Source organism: Sciurus carolinensis, chromosome 5 (genome assembly GCF_902686445.1).
Source record: "Sciurus carolinensis chromosome 5, mSciCar1.2, whole genome shotgun sequence".
NCBI classification, from domain to species: Eukaryota; Metazoa; Chordata; class Mammalia; order Rodentia; family Sciuridae; genus Sciurus; species Sciurus carolinensis.
The window spans coordinates 74751542-74773089 of NC_062217.1; the positions used below are offsets into that span (position 1 = coordinate 74751542).

The window sequence follows — 21548 nt, forward strand, 5'->3', positions numbered from 1 at the left end:
ATTTCTATCTTTATAATATCCTTTATAATAAACTAATAGGATACATAAAGGTTGTTTCTGAGATCCAGGAGGCATTATAAAAAGTCACTGGACAGGGACTGCCCACCTGCCACGTGGTGGAACCACCGAGTTGCAACTCCTCATCTACCAATGTGTGGCTCCCCTGGCCTGTCTCCATCTTGGGAGACTGCAGCCACTGCCATAGCCCCCTCCACATAGTAGCCTCCACCTTGTGACAATGGATCGGGCCTGGAGGCAACTGCCTCCCACACCACCACCCACCAGCGCTGCATCTCTGAACAGGTCACCCAACTCCAACCCACAGCCTGCCCTCACAGCCCCATCTCTGAAAGGTCACCTCCATCTTGAGACACCTCTGCCACTGTCTTGGGTTACCCCACTGCCACTGAAGCCAGTATTGGGGACAGGCAGTTAGTGTAGGAATAGGGGATCAGGTCAGATGGAGGAAATGGGGGCCATGAAAGCCATCTGCCTCTGGAAATTGGAGACCACCCTGGGAGAATGGAATGTCAAGGACCTGCAGAGCCCATTGATAACCAAATTTACTTGCCCTTGTCAGGACAACAGGCAAGGAGATGCTAATTAATGCCCCCTGGGCCCTTACCTGGGGAATCACCTTAGCCCTCCCCCTGCCTATTGCTTCTCACTTTATGCAAAACTGGGCCTAATCACATAGGCAGGAAGGAAAAGAGATAAGGGTGAAAGAATGGGAGAATAAAACCTATGAAAAGGACAAGATTTGCTCAATCTGATGGAGTCCACCTTTGGGGCACCTTTTTCCACCAGGGAGAAGTCTGCCTTTACTTTTCTTTAATAAAGCTTACTTTCTACTCTACGATTGCCTCTGCGTGCTTCTCTGGCATTATACTTCAACACCTGAGGAAGCAGGACTCATCACCGGTAAACGGCGATATTGATACCGCCGTTTACCGGTGATGAGTTCTGCTTCTTCTAATGTTGAAGATTAAGCACTAGAGAAGCACACCAAGGCAAGCATATTAAGCAGGTTTATTTAAAGGGAATAATACAGACTTCTCCCGGCAGGGAGAAGGGGGCCATGGCTGATGTTCTAAAGTCCCCAGAAGTGAGCGCACCCTACATCTTTTATAGGTTAAAGTCTCTTTTGTTCTCCAGTTCCCCCCTTATCTCTCTCCTTCCTGCCTACGTGACTAGGCCTGGTTTTGCATTACTGAGAAACCATGGGCAGGGGGAGGGCCAAGGTGATTCAGGCAGATAAGGGCCCAGGGGGCATTAATTAGCAGCTCCTTGCTTGCAGTCCTTGATAAAGGCAGGTAAATTTGGTCATCAATGGGCTCCGGAGATCTTTGACATTCCATTCTTCCAGGGGCAGTCTCCAACTTCCAAAGGCAGATGGCTTCATGGCTTCATTTCCTCGAATTGACCCGATTCCCTATTTCTACACTAACTACCTGTCCTTAATTCTGGCTTCAATATCACCACCACTGCCATCGTTAGTTGGGGCAGCTTTTATCTTGGGACATCTGCTGGGACCTGGAAGTCCAACATCAAGGTACCTACAGGATTGATGCTGCCATCACCAACAGCTAGGGACATGACCACTTCCATCTAGGGACAACGGCCAGGACCTGGAAGAATATCACCAAGGTTGCTGCAGGCTTGGTGACATGTGAGGTATCCTTGCTAGGTGTGCTAATAGCCACCATATTGTTGTAGAAACAGAAGAGAGCCTGCACAGGATCAGTAGGTAGGAAGAGATTTTGAGGGCATCTTGATCCTGGCTCCACCAGAGAACCAGCCCAGCACCCTCAGGAATCCTAGGACTAACTCAGGTGGCACTAGTGGGACCTGACACCAACCTGGTCCCGGACTCCCTCCCAAATATAACATCTACCATCCACCTGGTCCCACTGGTTTGACAATCAACAGGATCCTCTGGCTTCTCAATCCCCAGTCTTCCAACCCACCCCGCTAGCCACCACCTAGACAAACACTTGCAGCTCTGTGGCTGACCCGCAGGTCTCAACACCTGGTCCTGATCAGCCCCTTATAGAATAGCATTTCATGACAGGGGCACAGATCCTGGCACTCAGTCCCCAGGACCTCCAGAGAGAGGTTCCTGATGGGTAAGTTGAAAAGGTGGGGGCAGGAGAGATACAATTTAGAGGTTAAATTAAAGTTCGGGAATTATGGTGTTCACAGCATTATGAGGGACTAAGACCAGGTTTTTGCATCACACAAGTGAACCCCAAAGGTGATTCCTGGGGTGTAGTATTCCAGGGGGACTGGTAATTGCTATACTCCACATCCAGGTGTCCCGCCTCCAAATCTAACCCACCCACCCTAGTAATCTTCACCATCCTGAGCTTGGAGTTACCAGCAAACTCCAGACAACCCCACTGTAATGGTTAATTAGAACTGTTATCTTGATTGGATTAAGAGGCTTCTAGGTGTGTCAATGAGGGTATGTCTAGGAATGATTGGAATGTGGGATAGGAACTGAAGTGGAGATCCTCCCTAAGTAGGGGCAGCACCCCCCAGTAGGATGGAATAAAGCTGGAAGAACAAGAAAGAAGATATAGGATACAATCTCAGCTCTTCATGAACAGGCAATTGATTGCTGCTTCTATCTCTTAGGAAATCAGACTCTCATCTTCACTCTTCCAAAGCAGACTCTTCCAGTGATTCTCTAGGTAGCTTCCAGAGCCTTGATCTTGGACTAGGGTAGCACTGTTAATCTTTCTTGTTCTGGGGCATTTGTCTCGTGGACTGTACAGTTGCTGATTCTTCTAGCTCTCCAGCTGAAGACAGCCATTTTGGACTATTCAACCTCTGGTCGTGTAAGCCAATCTAATAAATCCCCTTTTTATGATCATACTTTCTGTTGGTTCTGTTCTTCTAGAGAACCTTGACTAAAACACCCACCTATTGAATGAGAAGGAGAGAAGATATTGAACTCCAAGAGAAACAATTGTCCAATTTTTCTCTGAGATTTTTTTTCCTTTTTCTTTTCCCTGTCACATACCCAACATTATTGAAATCATGTACTTCTGATGCATCAGGCTATGAGGAATGGGATTTTTGAATAGTATATTACAGTTCTGTTGTATATTATTTTATTTTTACACTTTTCTTTTTTTGACTCTCTCTATTATCCCCTCACTTATCTGTTTCCCCAGAGTCTCTTTCTCTCTTGTCTCCTGCTCACAGTCAACTTCTTTTGAATCTTCTTCACTCATCCTATGAACTAATACCTCTATATTCTCACCTCCTATCTCATAAACATCACATCTCACACACCCCCAATCTTTCCCTGTCCACCATTAAAAACTGTAGACTATTGCAAACATATTTTTTATATTGTAGAAAATAATTGAACACATCATTTCTGTTTATTGTGACAAAACTGTAATAGGGGCTATTTGGTTTAAAGTTGCATATTATTTACATTGGGTTTTGTTATTATCGATCTACCCCTTAAAGGCAAGGTATTGGAAACCAGCAGGGATACTATAAACCTATAGGGTAGAAACTGTAATACATCAAATACACACTGATAGAAGGGAAGACACACAAACATGAAAAAAAAAAGGGGGGGGGAGAAAGAGCCCCAAACAAATGAAGATATTACAATAATAGAATCCATTGATAGCACAGTAGACGTAATGTCAGAGAAGGAGTTCAGAATGTACATAGTTAAAATGATCTGTGAAGTAAAGGATGATATAAGAAAATAAATCCAGGCAACAAAAGATCACCTCAATAAAGAGATAAGAGAGCAAATGCAGATAGCAAAAGATTATTTCAATGAAGAGATAGAGATTCTGAAAAAGAAACAAACAGAAATTCTTGAAATGAAGGAAACAAACCAAATTAAAAACTCAATAGAAAATATCACCAACAGACTAGATCACTTGGATGACAGAACCCCAGGCAATGTAGACAAAATATATAATCTTGAAAACAAAGATGACCACACAGTGAAGATGGTAAGAAACTATGAACAGAAGCCCCAATAATTGTGGGATAACTTGAAAAGACCAAATTTAAGAATTATCAGGATAGAGGAAGGCACAGAAATACAAACCAAAGAAATGCACAATCTTTTAAATGACATAACATCATAAAATTTCCCAAACCTGAAGAATGAAACAGAAAATCAAATATGAGAGGCTTAAATGACACCAAATGTACACAATTAAAACAGATACACACCAAGGCACATTTTAATGAAAATACCTGGCATAAAAAATAAGAGAATTTTAAAGCGCACAAGAGAAAGTATCAGATTACATATAGGGGAAAGTCAATTCATATCTCAGTAGATTTCTCAACCTGGACCCTCAAAGATAGGAGTTGCTAGAACAACATATAATAAGCTCTGAAAGAAAATGGATGCCAACCAAGAATCTTATATCCAGGAAAAATAAGCTTCAGATTTGATGATGAAAAAAATTGACTAAACAGCCTGCACTATAGAATATTCTCAGCAAAATATTTCATGAGGAGTAAATGAAAAATAATAAAAATCAACAAAGGGAGCAACTACACTAAAGAAAAAGTCAATTAAAGGATAAATCAAGTCAAGTGAAAAACCAAAAATAAACCAAAATTACCAGGAATACAAATCATACCTGAATAATAACCATGAATGCTAATGCCCTAAATTCATTAATCAAAAGACATAGACTGGCATATTGGATAAAAAAAAAGACCCAACAATATGCTGCCTTCAAGAGATCCATCTCATAGGAATACATCCACAGACTGAAAGTGAAATGATGGTAAAAAACATGTTACTCCCATGAACTACTAAAAAAAAATCCTGGGTTTCCATCCTCATATTAGATAAAGTGGACTTCAAGCCAAAGTTATTCAGAAGGGATAAAGAAGGATATTTCATACTGCTTAAGGGAATCATACATCAACAAGACCATCGTAAATATTTATCCCCCAAACAATGGAGCATCTGCATACATCAAACAAACCCTTCTCAACTTCAGGATCAAATAGACCATAACACAATAATACTGGGTGACTTTAAAACACCTTTCTTACCACTGGTTAGATCTTTTGGAAAAAGAAAAAAAAATAAATAAATAAATAAACAAAAGAACTATAGAACTCAATAATACAATCGATATATTCCATTCATCAATGAGTGAATACACTTTTTGTCTCAGCAGCACATGGATTCTTCTCTAAGATAGACCATACATAATGCCACAAAGTCACTCTTAGCAAATACAAAAAAAATGGAGATACTACCCTGCCTTCTATCAGATAGTACTGGAAAGAAATTAAAAATCAATGATAAAATAAAAAATAGAAGCTATTCCAACATCTGGACACTAAATAATATGCTATCGAATGATATATTAATAGCAGAAAACATCAGGGAGGAAATAAAAATTCTTAGAGGTAAATGAGAATACTGATACAACATACCAATTCTGGAATACTATGGAGGCAGTGCTAAGAGAAAAGTTCATTTCATTGAGCTCATTCACTAAAAGAATAAAAAGTAAACAAATAAATGACCTAACATTAAATATCAAAGCCCTAGAAAAAGAAGAATAAATCAACAACAAAATTAGTACAAGACAAGAAATAATTAAAATCAGAGCTGAAATCAATTCAATTGAAACAAAAGAAACAAATGAAAAAAAAAATGACCAAAAACCAGTAAATAAAAATAGATAAAATAGATAAAATTGATAAACCCTTAGCCACGCTAATGAAGAGTAGGAGAGAGAAAACTCAAATTACTAAAATTTATGATGAAAAGGAAATATCACAATTGAAACTATTGAAATGCAGAAGATAATTAGAAACTACTTTGCAAATTTATACTCCAATAAAATAGAAAATCTCAAAAACATCAACAAATTTCTATAGACACATGGTCTACCCAAACTGAATCAGGAGAACATACAAAACTTAAACAGATCAATATCAAGCAATGAAATGTAAGATGCTTTCAAAAGTCTACCAACCAAGAAAAATCTAGGACCAGACAGATTCTCAACAGAATTCTACCAGACCTTAAAAGAAGAACTAATACCAATACTCCTCAAAGTATTACATGAAATAGAAAAGGAGGGAACACTTCTAAACTCATTCTATGAAGCTAATATCACTGTAATGCCAAAACCAGCCAAAGACACATCAAGGGATAAAAAAACTTCAGACCAATATCCCTGATGAACATAAATGCAAAACTTCTTAATAAAATCCTGGCAAAACCAATACAAAAACATATTAAAAGACAGTGCATGATGATCAACTGGGCTTCATCCCAGGGGTGTAAGGTTGGTTCAACATCCAGAAATCAATAAATGTAATTCATCACATCAGTAGACTTAAAGATACGAATTATAAGATCATCTTAATAGATGCAGAAAAAGCATTTGACAAAATACAGGACCCTTCATGTTCAAAACACTAAAAAAATTGGGATAGTAGAAACATACCTCAACATTGTAAAAGTTATCTCTTATAAGGCAAGGCCAACATCATTCTAAATGGAGAAAAACTGAAAGCCATTCACTCTAAAAACTGGAACATGACAGGGATGCCCACTCTCGATACTTCTAATCGACATAGTCCTTGAAACTTTAGTCAGAGTAATTAGACAGACAAAAGAAATTAGAGGGATATGAATAGGTAAAGGAAAACTCAAACTATCACTATTTGCTGATGACATTATTCTATATTTAGAGGATCCAAAAAAATTCCACCAGAAAATTTCTAGAACTAATGAATGAGTCCACCAAAGTAGCAGGATATAAAATTAATACCAATAAATCTAATGCATCTCTGAACATCAGTAATGATTCCTCTGAAAGAGAAATTAGGAAAACTACCCCATTCACAATAGCCTCAAAAAAATAAAATACTTGGGAATCAATCTCACAAAAGAGGTGAAAGACCTCTGTAATGAAAACTACAGAACACTAGAGAAAGAAATTAAAGAAAACCTTAGAAGATGGAAAGATCTCCCATGTTCTGGATAAGCAGAATTAATATTGTCAAAATGGCCATACTACCATAAGCGTTATAAAGATTCAATGCAATTTTAATTAAAATTCCAATGATGTACCTCATAGAAATAGAGAAAGCAATTATGAAATTCATTTGGAAGAATAAGAGATCCAGAATAGCCAAAGCAATCCTTAGCAAGAAGAGTGAAGTAGGAGGTATCACAATACCAGAACTTAAACTATGCTACAGAACTATAGTAATAAAATTGGCATGGTATTGGCAACAAAATGGACAGGAAGACCAATGGTACAGAATTGAAGACACAGAAACAAACACACATAAAAACAGTTATCTCATATTAGACAAAGGTGCCAAAAACATACATTGGAGAAAAGATAACCTATTCAACAAATGGTGCTGGGGAAACTGGAAATCCATATGCAGTAAAAGGAAATTAATCCCCTATCTATCACCTTGCACAAAACTCAATTCAAAGTGGATACCCTGCCCCTAACAGAAGATAAAGTAGACCTAAATCTTCATCATTTTGGCTTAGGACCTGACTTCCTTTTACAAGACTTCTAAAGCACAAGAAACAAAATAAAGAATCAATAAATGCAATGGATTCAAACTAAAGTTTCTTCTCAGCAAAGAAAACAATCAATAACATGAAGAGAGAGCCTACAGAATGGGAAAAAATATTTATCACACACACATCAGATGGAGCACTAATCTCCAGGATATATAAAGAACTCAAAAAATTTAAAACCAAAAAAAACAAATAACCCAATCAATAAATGGGCTAAGGAACTGACTAGACACTTCACAGAAGATATATGATGAATTAAAAAAATATGATCAATTAAAAATATATGAAAATATGTTCAACATGTCTAGTTACATGCAAACCAAACTACTCTAAGATTTCATCTCACTCCAATCAGAATTAACAAGAATACAAGCAATAATAAACAGTGAGGATGCGGGGGAAAAGGTACACTCCTGTACTGCTGGTGGGACTGTAAATTGGTGCAAGCATTATGGAAAGCAGTATGCAGATTCCTCAGAAAACGTGTAACGGAATTGACATTTCACCCAGCTATCCCACTCCTCAGTCATAGTAATCATATCTCTCTCTGCAAATATTTATCATTTCTTTGTGTAAAGACATTAAAAATCATATTGTTAGACTTTATCAAAATAAATAGTACATTATCTATCTGTAAATTAGCACAACAGAACTTATTTCTCCTACCTCACTTTAACTTAATCCCCATTGACCAACATTTACCTATTGCTTTCTCCTCTCTACACTCCCCATTCTCTGGTAAGCACTATTCTCAACCTCCATGAGATCAACATCTTTGTGTTTCCAATATGAGTAAGAACTTGTGGTGTTGACCTATCTGTGCCTGGCTCATTTTACTTAACATAATGATCTCTTTGTTGTTGCAAAGGACAGGATTTCATCTTTGTATGACTAAACAGTATTTCATTTTGTAGATATTCCACAAATGCAGAAGTGATTTTTGATTTTGATTATTAATTTTTAAATACTTTGGGGGTGTGCTTTAAAGCATATTTTGCATTATGTGGATTAATATTAATTATTTTTCATGTTCTGATTGAGGTTACAATTTTCCTCAAAAATTCTGATTTGTGTCTTATGAGAGATTAGAATTTAGGAAATCTTTTCAACAAAGGAAAGTGGAAAATTCAATCAAACATAAAAAAAAATAGTAACATGGATACTTACAGCATAGAAGTTTGAACATGTGTAAGACTCCAATGTTTATCATAGCCATTAGTTCAGTGTGGTTTGGGTACTTAAAAGGAGATCAGAGCAGGGCCCTTGGTTCAAGTTGGCTTGTGTCCTTATAAGGCAAGGAAGGCATGGTCCTTGTTTTAGTGTGTATTGTGTCCTTGTAAGGACACAAGGACACAAGAGGGTAGATCCTAGCTCAGAGTGCCTTTTGTCCTTATAAAAAGAAAAGTGCAATCTTTGATTCAATATGACTTACCTTGTTATATGATTATCTTCCCTCCTATTTAGTTGGTGATTGTAGTGAAACATTTCAATTCCCTTACCTCTCATTTTGGGTATGTTCTGCAAGTATTTCTTTGTGGTTCCCAGGGTGGTTCCATCTAACATGAGAGTTAGACGCTACTCTGATGTTAATCTATAGTAACATGACATCAGTTGCATACAGATGTGGCTGTTGAACCTCTCCAGTCCCTCCCCAACCCTTCCCCTCAGTTACTAATGTTACAGTGTTACACATGGTATTTATCCAATACCACAGAATAAAACACTGGTGGATTGATACATTATTCTCTTATATCTTGTAGGGAAAAAAAGTAGCACTAGTTTTTATAATTGTCATGAATTTGCTTTACCAGGGATCTTCCTGTCCTCATCAAGATATGAGTTCCTATCTACTGACCTCTGGGGCAACCTGAAGGACTCCCTTCACACAGGGCACATCTAGTGGGGACCAACTCCCGGGGCTCTTGTTTATGACATGCTATGGTTTGAAGGTCTGTCTCCTTCCCAAATCCCATTGACAGTTCATCCTCAAGGTAACAGTATTGAGAGCTGGTCAGACCAGGAATCTCCAATCCTTCAGATGGGAGGTGCATATTAAGAGAGCTTTTCCAGCATGTGCAAGGACCTGGTTCAGTTCCCAATACCACGTGCACACACTCACACACACAAATACATATGTATACTTGTCATGATGGACACAATGATGTGTGACTGTGTTTTAATTAGCTTTTTGTCTCTGTGACCAAAACACCCAACAGGAACAACTTGGAGGAGGAAAAGCTTCTCTGGGACTAGCAGTTCCAGAGGTCTCAGTTCCTAGATGGTTGACTCCATTGTTCTGTCCATGACATGAGACAGTCAGTCCATCAAGGGGCATTGGCCCAGCGGAGGAAAGCTGCTCAGTTCAGGGCAGCAAATAGCGGATGACTTGATTGTAGATATAACGAGGTCTTTCAGAGCCACAAAGTTGAACTCACCCAGGAAATGGGATACGAGGGCCCCTGGCAGACGTCTGGAGCCTGGGCATCATTCTCTACTTCATGCTCACAAGGAGATGTCCATTCAGGGTAGCCAGCTGGAAGCAGTTGAAGAAGCTTATCACAGAGGGAATATATAACATTCCCTGCCATGTGTCTGAGGGAGCACAGAGCCTCATCCATGAGATCCTGCGAGGGTGGACCCCATGCTGAGGCCCACCATAGAGTAGGTAATGGGGCACCTATGGCTGAACCGGGACAAGGAAGTTGCTTTGCCCAGTCCTCCTAGTGAGGCACTCTCCAAACTCCTGGATCCCACAATCATGAAAATCATGATCAAAATGGGATACCACCCCTTTAATACCTGGATGTCTGTGGTCAGTAGAAGATTTTTTTTTTTTTATTGTATACAAATGGGATACGTTGTTTCTCTATTTGTACATGGAGTCAAGGCATACCATTTGTGTAATCATAAATTTACATAGGGCAATGATGTTTGATTCATTATTTTTTCCCTTCTGTCCCAACCCTCCCACCCCTTTTACCGCTGTACAGTCCTTCTTTCCTCCATTCTTACCACCCTCCTTATCCCTAACCCTAAACCTAACCCTAACCCTAACACTAACCCCTCCCACCCCCCATTATATGTCCTCATCCGCTTATCAGCGAGATCATTCGACCTTTAGTTTTTTGAGATTGGCTTATCTCACTTAGCATGATATTCTCCAATTTCGACCATTTACCTACAAATGCCATAATTTTAATATTCTTCATTGCGGAGTAATATTCCATTCTATATATATGCCAGAGTTCCTTTATCCATTCATCAACTGAAGGGCATCTAGGTTGGTTCCACAATCTGGCTATGGTGAATTGAGCAGCAATGAACATTGATGTGGCTGTATCTCTGTAGTATGCTGATTTTAAGTCCTTTGGGTATAGGCCAAGGAGTGGGATAGCTGGGTCAAATGGTGGTTCCATTCCAAGCTTTCTGAGGAATCTTCACACTGCTTTCCAGAGTGGCTGCACTAATTTGCAGCCCCACCAGCCATGTATGAGTGTACCTTTTTCCCCACATCCTCGCCAACACCTATTGTTGCTTGTGTTCTTGATAATCGCCATTCTAATTGGGGTGAGATGGAATCTTAGGGTGGTTTTGATTTGCATTTCTCTTATTACTAGAGATGTTGAACATTTTTTCATATATCTGTTGATTGCTTGTACATCTTCTTCTGTGAAGTGTCTGTTCATTTCCTTAGCCCATTTGTTGATTGGATTATTTATATTCTTGGTGTAGACTTTTTTGAGTTCTTTATAGATTCTGGAAATTAGCGCTCTATCTGAGGTATGGTTGGCAAAGATATTCTCCCACTCTTAGGCTCTCTCTTCACAATACTGAGAGTTTCCTTTGCTGAGAGAAAGCTTTTTAGTTTGAATCTATCCCAGTTGTTGATTCTTGCTTTTATTTCTTGTGCTATGGGAGTCCTCTTAAGGAAGTCTGATCCTAAGCCAACAAGTTGAAGATTTGGACCTACTTTTTCTTCTATAAGATGCAGGGTCTCTGTTCTGATTCCAAGGTCCTTGATCCATTTTGAGTTGAGTTTTGTGCAGGGTGAGAGATAGGGGTTTAATTTCATTCGGTTGCATATGGTTTTCCAGTTTTCCCAGCACCATTTGTTGAAGAGGCTATCTTTTCTCCATTGCATATTTTTGGAACCTTTGTCTAGTATGAGAAAATTGTATTTATTTGTGTTTGTGTCCATGTCCTCTATGCTGCACCATTGATCTACCTATTTTGGTACCAATACCATGCCGTTTTTGTTACTATTGCTTTGTAGAAGAGTTGAAGATCTGGTATTGCGATATCCCCGGTTTCGCTCTTTCTACTGAGGATTGCTTTAGCTATTCTGGGTTTTTTATTCTTCCAGATGAATTTCATAATTGCTTGCTCTATTTCTGCAAGGTACATCATTGGGATTTTAATTGGAATTGCATTGAATCTGTACAGCACTTTAGGTATTATGGCCATTTTGACAATATTAATTCTTCCTATCCAAGAACATGGGAGATCTTTCCATCTTCTAAGGTTTTCTTGAATTTCTTTCTTTAGTGTTCTGTAGTTCTCATTGTACAGGACTTTCACCTCTTTTGTGAGATTGATTCCCAAGTATTTTATTTTTTTCGAGGCTATTGTGAATGGGGTAGTTTTCCTAGTTTCTCTTTCTGAAGATTAATCACTTATGTATAAAAATGCATTGGATTTATGAGCATTGATCTTGTAACCTGCTACTTTACTGAATTCACTTGTGAGTTCTAAAAGTTTTCTAGTGGAATTTCCAGGTTCCTCTAAATATATAACCATGTCATCAGCGAACAGGGATAGTTTGAGTTCTTCTTTTCCTATTCGTATCCCTTTAATTTCTTTGGTTTGTCTGATTGCTCTGGCTAGAGTCTCAAGGACGATGTTGAATAGAAGTGGGGAAAGAGGGCATCCCTGCCTTGTTCCAGTTTTTAGGGGGAACGCTTTCAGTTTTTCACCATTTAGAATGATATTGGCCATGGGCATAGTGTAGATGGCCTTTATAATGTTAAGGAATGTTCCCACTACCCCAATTTTTTCTAGTGTTTTGATCATGAAGGGATGCTGTATTTTATCAAATGCTCTTTCTGCATCTATTGAAATAATCATGTGATTCTCAACTTTAAGTCTGTTGATATGGTGAATGACATTTATTGATTTCCGGATGTTGAACCAACCTTGCATCCCTGGGAAAAAACCCACTTGATCGTGGTGCACTATCTTTTTAATATATTTTTGTAGGCGATTTGCTAAAATTTTGTTGAGAATTTTTGCATTGATGTTCATTAAGGATATTGGTCTGAAATTTTCTTTCCTCGATGTGTCTCTGTCTGGTTTAGATATCAGGGTGATATTGGCTTCATAGAATGAGGTTGGGAGGGTTCCCTCCTCTTCTATTTCATGGAATACTTTGAGGAGTATTGGAATGAGCTCTTCTTTAAAGGTTTCGTAGAACTCGGCTGAGAACACATTTGGTCCTGGACTTTTCTTTGTTGGTAGGCTTTTGATGACCTCTTCTATTTCATTGCTTGAAATTGATTTATTTAACTTGTGTATGTCCTCCTCGTTCAGTTTAGGTAATTCATATGTCTCTAGAAACTTGTTGATGTCTTCGAGGTTTTCTGTTTTGTTGGAGTATAGATTTTCAAACTAGTTTCTAATTATGTTTTGTATTTCATTCGTGTCTGTTGTGATATTTCCTTGTTCATTCTGAATTTTAGTAATTTGAGTTTCTCCCTATTTCTGTTTGTTTGTGTGGCTAAGGGTTTATCAATTTTGTTTATTTTTTCAAAGAACCAACTATTTATTTTGTTAATTTTTCCGATTGTTTCTTTTGTTTCAGTTTTTTGATTTCGGCTCTGATATAACTATTTTCTGTCTTCTACTACTTTTGGTAGTTTGTCTGCTCTTCTTTTTCTAGGGCTCTGAGCTGTAGTGTTAAGTCGTTCATTTGTTGACTGCTACTTCTTTTGTTGAATGCGCCCCATGAAATAAATCTTCCTCTAAGTAATGCTCATAGTGTCCCAGAGATTTTGATATGACGTGTCTTTGTTCTCGTTTATTTCTAAGAATTTTTTTATTTCCCTCCTGATGTCTTCTGTTATCCATTCATCTTATAATAGTGTATTATTTAATCTCCAGGTATTGGAGAAGTTTCTGTTTTTTATTCTGTCATTTATTTCTAATTTCAATCCATTATGATCTGATAGAGTACAAGGTAGTATCTCTATCTTCTTGTATTTGCTAACATTAGCTTTGTGGCATAAAATATGATCTATTTTAGAGAAGGATCCATGTGCTGCTGAGAAGAAAGTGTATTTGTTCTTTGTTAGATGGTATATTCTATATATGTCTGTTAAGTCTAAATTGTTGATTGTGTTATTGAGATCTATGTTTTCTTTATTCAATTTTTGTTTGGAAGATCTATCCAGTGGTGAGAGAGGTGTGTTAAAATCGTCTAGTATTATTGTGTTGTGGTCTATTTGATTTCTGGAATTGAGAAGGATTTGTTTGACGTACGTGGATGAGCCAATGTTCGGGGCATAGATATTTATGATTGTTATGTCTTGCTGATTTATGCTTCCCTTAAGCAGTATGTAATGTCCTTCTTTATCCCTTCTGACTAGTTTTGGCTTGAAGTCCACATTATCTGAAATGAGGATGGATACTCCAGCTTTTTTGCTGTGTCCGTGTGCATGGTATGTTTTTCCCATCCTTTCACCTTTAGTCTATGGGTATCTCTTTCTATGAGATGAGTCTCTTGCAGGCAGGATATTGTTGGATTTCTCTTTTTAATCCAATCTGCCAGTCTATGTCTTTTGATTGATGAGTTCAGGCCATTAACATTCAGGGTTATTATTGTGATATGATTTGTATTTCCAGTCATTTGACTCATTTTTGTTTTTTAACATGATTTGGTTTCTCCTTTATTTGGCTATTCCTTTAGGCTAGTTCCTCCCGTTGCTGATTTGCATCGTTGTTTTTCATCTCTTCCTCATGGAATATTTTGCTGAGAATGTTCTGTAATGCTGGCTTTCTTTTTGTAAATTCCTTTAGCTTTTGTTTATCATGGAAGGATCTTATTTCGTCGTCAAATCTGAAAGTAAGTTTTGCTGGGTATAAGATTCTTGGTTGGCATCTGTTTTCTTTCAGGGCTTGGTAAATGTTGTTCCAGGCCCTTCTAGCTTTTAGGGTCTGGATTAAAAAATCTGCTGATATTCTTATTGGTTTCCCCCTGAATGTAATTTGATTCTTTTCTCTCGCAGCCTTTAAATTTTGTCTTTATTTTGTATTTTAGGTATTTTCATCATAATGTGCCTTGGTGTGGGTCTGTTGTAATTTTGTATATTTGGAGTCCTATAAGCCTCTTGTACTTGGTTTTCCATTTCTTTCTTCAGATTTGGGAAATTTTCTGATATTATTTCATTGAATATATTGTTCATTCCTTTGGTTTGTTTCTCTAAGCCTTCCTCAATCCCAATAATGCTTAAATTTGGCCTTTTCATGATATCCCATAGTGTTTGTAGATTCTGTTCATGATTTCTTACCATCTTCTCTGTTTGGCCAACTTTGTTTTCAAGATTAAATATTTTGTCTTCAATGTCTGGGGTTCTGTCTTCCACGTGTTCTATCCTATTGGTTATGCTTTCTATGGAGTTTTTAACTTGGTTTATTGTTTCCTTCATTTCAAGGATTTCTGTTTTTTTTTTTTTTTTTTTTTCAGTATCTCTACCTCTTTATTTTAATGATCTCTTATTTCCCGTATTTGGTCTTTTAACTGTTGATTGGTGTGATCATTTAATGCCTGCATTTGCTCTTTCATCTCCTCCTTCAATGCTTGCATTTGCTCTTTCATCTCCTCGTTTGCTTCCCTGATTGTTTTAATTATGTACATTCTGAACTCCCTTTCTGACATTTCTTCTGCTGTGCTGTCATTGGCTTTTATTGATATAGTATCTAGGTTTGTTTGGGACATTTTCTTCCCTTGTTTTCTCATAGTGGTCAGATGTCAGTGGGACTCTGAGATATTGCAGATTTCCTCTATTAGCTTATAGTGTCCCGGTAGACTTCCAGTGTATCACCTCCCAGCCTTCAGTAGCCTGAAGTCTTGGAGGGACTTGATAATGCAGTGCTTCCGAAGAAAGCTGCCCCTACCCCCCTCCTGGTTCCAGGGCTTGGAGCTGGCTCTGTGCGGAAAGGCTCTCATTGGGGGGCCTGCATTGCACAGCTGGCCGTGTGGGAGGAGCCCACCGCCGGAGCGTGCAAGGCTACCTGGGGAAGACTCTAGCTGCCCTGCCCTGCTCTGATAAGCCGCCCTTATCCGTGCCTGCCACCCAGGCCAAGCTTCACCCGGTGGGGGCGACTCACCCTGTGGCTCTATTTTAGTCCGAGTCTCTCAAAGCCTCCCCTTCTTGAGTCCTGGGTTCTGGAGTGACTGGAGATGCAGTCACCCTCTAGTCCACCATATGGATCACCCCGTGGAAAGAGCCTGCAGTCCCAAGTGGCTGGGCCGCCTGGAGAAGTCTCTGGCTGCCCTGCCCTGATCCCAGAGGCTGCCTGGGGGTCGGAGCTCTCCATTGGCTTGGGGACTTGTGGCTGGCTCTGTGTAGAAAAGCTCTCACTGGACGGTCTTCTCCGAGAAGCTAGCCTTGAAAGGCGCCTCCCACCGCAGGGGGCCGGGCTGCTTGGGGAAGTCTCTGGCTGTCCTGTCCTGGTCTCTGAAGCTGCTTGCGGGCCAGAGCACGCCGCCCTGGCTCTGGGACTTGGAGCTGGTTCTGATCAGAAAGGCTCTCACTGGGGGGCCTGCTCCAAGAACCTGGAGAAGATGACGTTGTGGGAGGGGCCCACCGCCAGAGTGCGCAGGGCTTCCTGGGGAAGACTCTAGCTGCCCTGTCCTGCTCCGATAAGCCACCTCTATCCGGGCCTGTCGCCCAGGCCGAGCTTTACCCGGTGGGTGAAACTCACCTGTGGCTCTATTTTAGTCCGAGTCTCTCAATGCGTCCCCTTCTTGAATCCTGGGTGCTGGAGCGACTGGAGATGCAGTCACCCTCTAGTCTGCCATCTTGGATCGCCCTGTGGAAAAAGCCTGTGGTCGGAGGGGCCAGTAGAAGATTTGATGACTCGATGGCCACCTACCGCATCCTGAAGCACCAATGAACCCAGGGGGCGGGCCCTGTGAATGCTCCCAGGGTTTGCCCCAAGAGGGGCCTTAGTGAACCTGCTGTTCCCTTGCCCTGTGAGCAATAGCAGCCTGGAGAGGCCAAGCAGTCCCAGCAGAAGGGTGTTGGAAGTGCCAGCATGCCTGCCATCCCTCTCCTTTCCTCCACGTGGACACCCCCTTGCAGCCTAGCCTCCCAGCCTGACCATCAGCCCAGCAGCTCATCCTCCCCAGATACCTCCGCAGAGCAATCCCACCACAGCAGCAGGGGTTGGAAGAGGGTGAGGAGGAGGATCGCCAAATGCATGCGACAGCTCTTCTGAATACCCTGGCGTCCACAAGCAGAGTGGTTCCAGGGGAAATGCCGAACCCAGAGAGAACAGACAGGCAGCCAGTAGACCCTGAGCTCTGGGGATGCTGACATCTTGGTGTGGGAGTCGGGTGTGCCACTGGCTCAGGCTTCTCTCCATGAATTCCAGGCAGCAGTGCATCTGCATCCATCAGGAGTCTCCTCTGCCCCCACCTGCGAAGAATCACATCATTCAGACTTTTCCCTGGAACAGTTTCCCCTGACCTGCTCTTTGTCCTTTCTCCCATGCTTTGGGAGAAATTTATTTATTTATTTATTTATTTATTTATTTATTTCACACATTGTATAATAAAATTGATGTTGCAAAGCTTTTGAAAAAATAGGGATTTTAAAAATTTTATTTTATTTTTTGTTTTGTATGTTTTATGTTTCTTGAGAGAGGCCTCAGGGCGAGTGCCAGAGCACAGCAGCCACCCTCTCCAAGGCCTTGACCACTGTGCCTCCCTCTCCTGCTTACTATATATATTTGCTCCCCTTGAGCCAGTGTAGATGGGGACTCACTGGGTTTAAGCCAATGTAGATGGGGACTTATTCCCCTTGACCTTGATGTAGTATAGTTGGAAAGTCTTCCTTTGAGTCAGGGTAGAGTGGATTCACTTTGAGCTGGTTGTTTTGGCCAGAAGGAATCCTTTTCCTGGTCTTCAGACCCCTCCCTGAAGTGTGTGGGGAGGGAGGGCTGCAGGTGTTGGAGAAGACAATTTGGCAAGGCATTGGAGGGTTCTACGGCTTCATCTCAATCATCCCATGTGCAGGGAAGCAAGATCTGGGTGAGTGGGCAGGGCCAGACTTCCCTACAGCAGTGGCTGGGAGCTTCTCCATGTGCCATGCAGCCTCCCCACACTACAGCTCCTCCTGGTCACAGCTAAAGGTCATGGAGGGTGAACCCATGCGATTTGGGGAGCAGAGATATGAAATATCATAGATATTATTTACATAAATGTATAGTTCACCTGTGTGGAGTTGCTGCTATCTTTGTGTTCTGTTGACAATGAATTTTGTAAAGACAAGTGCACACAAAAATTAAGAGACACTCAGGTTAGGACAGGAGGCTTTGTGTACCCTCTAGCCCCTGCATGTCAGAAGATCTGGGTCTTCCACACTGCTCTGGGCAGCTTCTTTCTGCCCTTCTTTTTAGAGGCCAGATATTACTACCTTTAAAAACAAATGATGTGCCATATATCATTTTAAAAGTTTGCCCATTTTCACCTTGAGGCAAGAAAAAAGTTTTAAATTAAAAATGCTCTATCGTGCTGTTTTCACCATGTGTATTATCTGTATTTTTTGCAATTAAATTTATCCAGAAAATTGCTCTCAGTGTGTAAATTATAGTTACAAGAATTTTAGTTTTTTTAGCATTTTGTTAATTATTTGGGATAGAAGCATCTTAAATAACTCCAAGTTATTTAGTTCAATTTTTTAAAACTTTAGTTTTATAATACCATGGCTCCATTAACAAATTTTTGTCCATAACAAATGTTTCCAGGGCTCTCCTAAAGAGTTGGTAAGAAGACAGCCCTGTCATGGGCCATGTGCTATTTCAGCTGAAAATACTGTGTGCTTATCAAGTCCATCGTCATAGAAGTGGCAATTACACTCTGAAAATGGCAAAATGGTTTGTTTGTTGAGAATTCCTTCTCAACACTGAAGACTCTGTAAACTAGACTATTGGAGATTCCTCAGAAAATTTGAATTGAAATAACCATTTGACCCAGCTATCCCACTCCTTGGTTTATACCCAAAGGACTTAAAATCAGCATACTATAGTGAAGCAGTCACATCAATGTTTATAGCAGCTGAATTCACAATGACTAAATTATTAGAAGCAAACTAAATACCCTACAACAGATGAATAGATATAGGAAATGTGGAATATACACAGAATGGAAACTTATTCAGCCTTAAAGAAGAATGAAATCATGATATTTGCAGGCAAATGGATGGAACTGGAGAATATCATTCTAAGTGAAGTAAGTCAATCCCCAAAAACCAAAAGCCAAATGTTTTCTCTGATAAGTGCATGTTGATCCATAATGCAGTGGGGACACAAGAGAAGAATGGAGGAAATTTGGCAGAGGGGAGTGAAGGCAGAGAAGGGAGTCTGGGGTGTGAAAGATGGAATGAGATGGACATCAGTACTCCAAGTACATGTAAGATTTCAGGAATGGTATGACTCTACATCATGTACAATCAGAGAAATGAAAATTATGCTCAGTTTGTGTACAATGAATTGAAACCCATTATGATGTCATGTATAACTAATTAGAACAAATAAAAATTTTAAAAAAAGAAAGAAAAAGTCATTCTACCTGAAGAGAAGTTCTTGGGTATTCCTGATTTACAGCTATTCAGTGAGCATTTTGCATCTGAAGTGAGATGTGGAACAGGGCAGTTTTGTAGGACTAAACTCTTAACCTTTGGGTTTGCACTCACTCAAGGTATTAGCATCAGAATTTAACTGCATATTAGAATACCCAGTCAGTATCTGGAGAATCAGAGAATTAGATTTTGGTGTTAGAAAACACAACAGACCTTTCAATAAACAGATAAAAATGAATGTCAAATAAGACTGTACTATGCTGTTTGAGTGGACATGGTAGGGCAAGGTATGCAGTATCTTTGGAATTATTGGAAAAGCTATCACCAAGAGGATAATTCAGAGATCATCTTTTCTCAGAGCCATCTTTGAGAAAGAACTGTGAACTGTACTTAGATCATCTCACTGAAATGATCCAGTGTGACCGCCAATCAAAAATCCAGATAAAGAAATGACATATTATTAAGCAGTTTCGAGGAACCAAATAGAAGATTGATATGCATTAATCTCCTAGGATTAGAATTCTGGAAAGAAAGATCTAAGTTTGGGAAATATTTACCCCCAACTCCACCCTGCACTTTAGTAAAAGCCTGCCACCTACTGTGTTAAGACATGTCACAGTTTTGCTATGCCAACTTATAGGTAGCAAGTTTTCAAGAATTATTCAACAAAATGCATCCATTTTTTTTTTTCTTTAATTATGGCATATGTTAGCTTCTGTCTGTGGACAAAACAATAGTACCTGTGTGAATCAGGATAGTGAAGCCAGAATTGGGGACAGGCAGTTAGTGTAGAAATAGGAAATCGGGTCAGATCGAGAAAATAGAGGCCATCAAGCCATCCGCCTCTGGAAGTTGGAGACTGCCATGGGAGAATGGAATATCAAGGACATGCAGAACCCATTGATAACCAGATTTACCTGCCCTTGCCAGAGACTGCAGGCAAGAAGGTGCTAATCAATGCCCCCTGGGCCCTTGCCTGTCTGAGACACCTTGACCCTCCCTCTGCCCCATCCGCTTTTCGCTTTTTACATTTCAAAACCAGGCCTAATCCGGTGGGCAGGAAGGGAGGAGATAAGGGGGAAAAGAGATGGGAGAATGAAACCCATAAAAAGGACAAGATTTGCTCATCCCATGGATTCCGCCTTTGGGTCCCCTTCTTCCACCCGGGAGAAGTCTGCTTTTCCTTTTCTTTAATAAAGCTGCATTTTCCACTCTACATTTGCCTCGGCGTGCTTCTCCGGCGTTATACTTCAACACCTGAGGAAGCAGGACTCGTCACCGGTAAACAGCGGTATCAATAGGATTAGTTTATGCCACAGTAACAACACTGATCACCACAAACACAAAAGTTTGTGTTCAGTGCCTTGAGAAGTTTGGAGGTGTATTTCATGCTTCTCTTACATATCCACAGGGGTTGATTGGCCACTCTGTTCCAGCTAGTTATCTTCATTGTGAGACCTGAGAGGAAGGAAAAGGATGCTATTGTGGCAAAGGAAAAAGATAACTCTATAGGTATGTTCATTAACAATTAAATGCTCAAATCTAGAAATGATGTATGTGATTGGACTTATGGTTAATTGAACAATATTGGTTCATAGCTCCCATAAACCATAAAGGATCAATAAGTGGAATTTCATTATATGTCAGAAGGAAGAATTCAACTTTTGTCAAATAACACAAATGACTTTAAGGTAATATTTTCTGCCTTCTGCTTATTCCTGTTTTTTAGTCACCCCTCCTAGCAGTCTTGCAATTTCTCCTCAACTGCAATATAAAGTATGTGGTTAGAAGCCTGTGGGAAAGAAAACATAATTTTTCTTAACCATTGGAAGTTTCATTGGGCGAGATTTCCCAAACAAAAGAAAATAGCAAGAAAAAAGTCATATAAACTTATTTAATGGGTTTTATGTAGCATGGGAGACTTCAAAAAAGACCCCAAAACACTGAGAAAGATGTAGTTTAGATTTTAGTTTAGGTTTGATGAAGAGTTGACAGTCATGTGGACATTTGATTGGATGAAGTGGGTATGCTTAAATGATAACAAACAGGAGAACTTAGTAAGACCTATTTGTTCAGATTCTTGGTGTCTCCATCTTCCTTTCTCTTTTCTGAGTACA

The 21548-nt window shown here is 39.9% G+C and overlaps 1 pseudogene; it reads left to right on the top strand.

Moving 5' to 3' along the window:
- Positions 1-238: 238 nt before the first annotated feature.
- Positions 239-21548, top strand: part of LOC124985615 (dehydrogenase/reductase SDR family member 1-like) — a 63801-nt pseudogene continuing 42491 nt past the window's right edge.